Source organism: Plecotus auritus, assembly GCF_963455305.1.
Source record: "Plecotus auritus genome assembly, chromosome: 8".
In the NCBI taxonomy this organism is placed as follows: Eukaryota; Metazoa; Chordata; class Mammalia; order Chiroptera; family Vespertilionidae; genus Plecotus; species Plecotus auritus.
Window position 1 is genome coordinate 98,770,475 of NC_137782.1, and position 5,182 is coordinate 98,775,656.

The 5,182-nt window shown below is 44.2% G+C and overlaps 1 pseudogene across 1 annotated transcript; it reads right to left on the minus strand.

Moving 5' to 3' along the window:
* Positions 1 to 390: 390 nt before the first annotated feature.
* LOC308256350 (protein kish-A-like) lies at positions 391 to 865 on the minus strand (annotated as a pseudogene). Its single transcript has one exon. The product of its transcript is annotated as a protein kish-A-like (transcript).
* Between the last annotated feature and the right edge of the window lie 4,317 nt (positions 866 to 5,182).

Below are 5,182 nucleotides of genomic sequence, written 5' to 3' on the forward strand. Positions count from 1 at the left end.
GCTATTCTAAATCCTTTCATCTTAAATATGAACACTTTCTCAATACTACTCAAGTCACATCTCATTTATTTTTCTCCTTAGAACTGCATAGGCTTATTTTAAATAGTTTAAAAACCTGCTATAAACTACAGAGTTCGTTAAGAGTAGAGGTACCCTGGTTAATGCTCAAAATGGTGTGGCCAGAGGTAAAGCAAGTGTTATTAAATATGAATGCAACCCTTAGCAACACAAATTAAACCCTTTCTTTTCCAATAAAAAAGCTAGTTCAACATACGGTCTCATTCTATAAAGATATATCACTTCCAAGTCACAGTGAAAGGAATTTGATAATTTACCAAATTTTTCTACTATGTGCCTTAGAGATACCTCACTAAAAACTGCTATTGGACACAACGAAATTACATTTGCAGAATGTAATATTGTAGTGACAGTACTGAGATTGATTGCTACAAACTCTTTGAGTATTAAATGATTACATCTTAATTATATAGAACATTGGTCCAATAACAAAATAGAGAACAGCAGCTGGGAATTTATCTCATTCAATGTTGAAACAAACTTATCCATTCTTTGCATTATTTTCTGCTGATAAGTCCCATTTTTATATTGAAATCTGATGACAATTAAATTCAGGTATTTTTCCAAGCTACTGCATGAATAGGATGCTGAAGGCCATCACTATACAGCATACTGCAACATAAGGACTCTTCTGTTTACCAATTCTGGCGCACTTCCAAAATATACCCAACAGTCCAGTTTTATTTCTGTCCAGGAGGCTGGGTGCCAAGGATCGGATATAAGCACAGGTTCATATAAGCAGCAAGATTACAGTCAACAGACTCTGAAAATTGGAAATGGCAGACATAGTGAGGCCGGCGAAGCCCCAGCCACATCCCTAGGGTTAATTTAAAGGTATAAATTTATGATATTTCAAAGAACAAAGAACTTTTATTTATGGCTTTCTTACCTCTTTTGGTGATCAGAGACTTCCTGGGGTAGGGCTTACAGCTCCACAGGGCGGAGAGATTTACAGGCCCTGTCCCTGCCTGTGACATCATAATCCAACATGAGCCACCTGTGGTGGAACTAAGGCTGAAGTTATTATTAACTATCTATGGACTCCTGATTCTAATAGCATCTGTAACTGGATTAAAGATCTTTTCTTTCAGGAGGCCTTCCAGGCTTTCATTTCGCAAGAAATCTCCCTACACACCCTTTTCTTCCTCCTCCCTATCTTTCCAGGCTGACTAAGAGTCAGTTTTCTCCACAGGTCGGACCTCAGCCTTCGAAAGGGAGGACTACTACAGCGGTAGTCTGTAGTTTTCTCTGAAACTCCCACTGTTTCTATTTCTCCCCTCTGTAGGAATTGTCTTCCTCTGACTCACAATTGGGAAGAGAGACAAGCAACTGGACTGGGGGACGGGACAGAGGAGGGGGCTTTGTCGGCAGTTAATTATGAAGGAGGGAGAGATAGGTTTTTGTTGATTTCACTGGCTGCAGACCGTTCTGCTGGCGTAGGGGTATAGTCCAGGTGTCTTATCAGAACTTCACTAGATCCAAGGTCGCAAGTTTTCTGCAAGCATAATTAATCTAGCTGCCATGGTGATTTAAAACTGGTTGCTAGGCAGACTCATCCCCCAAGAGCCAGATGAAAGAAGGGGGTGAGGGGGGCTGGATGCCTGAGCTGCCTGCAGCGGCCCTGGAAGAAGCCTCAGCAGCAAGAAAAGTGGGGGACAACAGACATACCTGACACTAGAGCTGCCCCGCTGCTGCCCAGTGAGTAATGAGTGTTTTACAACAAGCAATACAAGACTTAGGCCTTTGGCTTGTTGGCTGCAGCAGTTAAACCAGAAGCCAGTAACTGCTACTACCGTGTTTCCCCGAAAATAAAACATCCTCTGAAAATAAGACCTACTTACAGGTTTCCTTCTGAGTGAAATATAAGACATCCCCCGAAAATAAGGCCCCAGGCTCTGTCTCAGAATGAAAATTAATTTACTGTAAACTGGTCGCTAGGGCCGCCCCGACTGGCGTCTAGCAACCAGTGACATTATGTGGAGTCCTGACGTCACTGCTGTGTGGAGGCGGAGCGGAAGTCGGAGTGAGCGGTGAGTGCGGGGCGGGAGAGAGGAGGAGACTTTCGCAAATGCATGTAGAAGAACAGGAGGATTAGAGCGGACGGGACGCGGCGAAGGTGGTGAGTGCTGGTCTGTCTCTGGTGACACTACCTGATGCTCGCGGCTGCCTTCATGATGACTGAAGGTTCTCAGTCAGTGGCAGACCCTGCTCCAGCCCAGATCCAGGCCCCAGCAAGCCCAGTGACAGTCCCCAGGCAGGCCCCAGGGGGTAAATGTCTGATAAAGGGGTAGGGGGGATGTCTGGTGAAGGTGTTCAGTGGCACAGGGGTGGGGGGAGGGGGATCACTTAAAATGACACAGGAGGATCAGAGGGGGCAATCAAAATGACACAGGAGGATCAGAGGGGACAATCAAAATGACACAGGAGGATCAGAGGGGACAATCAAAATGACACAGGAGGATCAAAAGGGGCTACTAAAATGGTAATCCCCCCTCTGATTCTCCTGTGCCATTTTGATTCCCCCCTCTGATCCCCCCTGTGTCATTTTGAGTGATCCCCCTCCCCCCACCTTGATACCCCAATTCCTTTTTTTTACCCCTAGAAATGAGCGCAAAAAGAAAAAGCTACTCCGTGGAGTACAAGAAAGGAATCATGGAAGACTCTTGGGGCCAAAATCTTACTGCTTTCTGCAAAGAGAAGATGTTGAGTATCCGATTGGTCTGAAAATGGTGAGCAGAGTATGGTAACCTCATTGAACAAGTGGACAAGGGAAATGCTAAAAGCGCAAGTGTGGATCAGGTCGGCAACCATTATTTTCCGAGCTGGAAGACCTGATCTGTGAATGGGTTGTTGACAGGAGAGCAAAGGCTTTGGTTGTGAATAGGGCTCAGATTCAAGAATTTGCCCTTGCAATGACACCACAGTTTGACATAGCCCCCGAAGACTTCAAAGCATCACAACACTGGCTGGATAATTTCCTTCAGCGAAGTGAACTGTCTTTAAGAAGATCTACAACATTGTTTAGGTTGGAAGATACTCAAGTTATTAAGTGAGCACTTGCATTCAAGTCCTTTATTGATGATGCTGACTTCTCTAAATACAGTCTTTCCAACATGATTGCTATGGATGAAACTGCAGTGTTTATGGGCCAATCATCTCAAACAACAATTGAACAGCGGGGTGCCTCCTTAGCGTACATTCCCTCCACTGCTTACGAAAGTGCACGTGTTTCCTGTATTTTGGCAATTCGTCTGGATGGCACTAAAATCCCACCTTTAATCATTTCTAAGGGCAAGAAGGAAAAGATTGAACGTGTTTTGGGCATTTTTATTCTTGAAACTGAAAAAGCCTGGGCCACACAAGCAGTTATAAGGAAGTGGGTCGATTTAATGCTGCCGCTTGTTATGCGAGGGAGCCAAAGAGGTCTGCTAGTCTGGGATGCAGCCAGCACTCACCGCGCTAAAGACATGAAGACATTTCTTCACGAAAGAAAAATAGATCAGATAATGATTCCCGCAGGAATGACGGCCTATCTCCAGACTCTTGATATTGCAATAAACAAGCCATTCAAAGACAATTTGCACATGGAAATTAATGACTATATTGAAAATAGAATGGAGAGAAATCAGCGTGGAAACTTTGTGAAACCTAAACTGCAAGAAGTTATGACTTGGGTGAAGAATTCATGGGAGAAAATCACTGACAGTTGCATTGCAAATGCACTGTGAGCAGGCTACCTTGACAAGAAGTACTCATTTAAAGACAGTGCTATTGCTAAACATGAGAGATTTGGTCCACTGATTCTGAAAGAAATGGAGTCACAAGAAAATCACCAGGAAATTCAGGAATTGGATTGTTATGATGATGTTCCAGAAGATGATGACATGATTGTCATTGAATAAATGAGTAAATTCTTGATACTGTAGGATTCACAGTTTGTCTGGTTTGTGTTGACAACTACCGTACTACCGTACCATATACAGGTAATAAATTTCCTTTATTTTCATTTAACAATAAATGTGTACTGTATTCTTCTTCATGGAAAAATATGACATCTCCTGAAAATAAGACCTAGCGTGTCTTTGGGGGCAAAAATTAATATAAGACACTGTCTTATTTTCGGGGAAACACGGTAGTCTCCCTGCAGCCCCAGGAATAGAGCAGCAGGCCCGGGATCTGTAAAAGCATCAGATAGAGCTAGTGAAAGCTCCCTGTTTGCAAATGTACTGAAAAGGTTCAGTACCTGTTGCTCCTGGAAGAGGAGGGGCTGAGATCCCCTTCCAGTGCACTCTCTTGGGAGAGGCCTGGTCCCTGCTCTGCCACAAAGGGCACTGGCGGGAAGACAAGGGGTCTAATACCCAAGCCTCTGCCACAGAAGCGCTTTGCAATATGCAAAGCTGTTTCTAACTGCAACTCTGGCTGTTTTGGACTGGCAGCTTAAAGTCAAAGAACAAAGGAAAGGCATTCTCCCTGGACCGGGGAGCCTTCAGGACTTTGAGATTCTCCAAGAGAGGAGGAGTCTGACTGAGGGATGGCAGAGACCCTGTTGGGTTGGAAGGACCTAAGGCCACATGTTAAACTTATAAATTATAGCTTTCTAGACAGATGTCCAAGCCCAGTTTTGTAGGGGTTAAGCTCCTGTTTACAGCAAAACAACTTTCTCCCATGCTGGAATAAAATTTAGGGAAATTAGACAGGCTGTGTTTGTGGCTAGAAAGGAGAACTGCCCACCATGCACAGCCCTGACAGTGACCTGCAGAAAGCTGTATAATAGATTTATATGATACCTGCGACTTCATGGACATGACTCCAGAAAGACAAGGACAATTTTGCTTTGTGTAGGAAGGTCAAGAATAGACTTTAGTCACCTCCCTAAGATATCTGTATAACCCTACCATATGTCATATATGGTAGCAGAAGATTTGGCTACCTAAGGTGGCCACAGTGCCAATGTTACTGTCTTGCAGGCCTGTGTGACCATGCCCATGTCAGGGGTGGCACAAACCTCAACTTTAGGAAACTGGGGAAGGCCTGTTTGGAACAGAGGGAAGCATTGAGTACCAGCCCTTTGTTATAGGAATTACAGACCCCGTGAGGTCCTGTG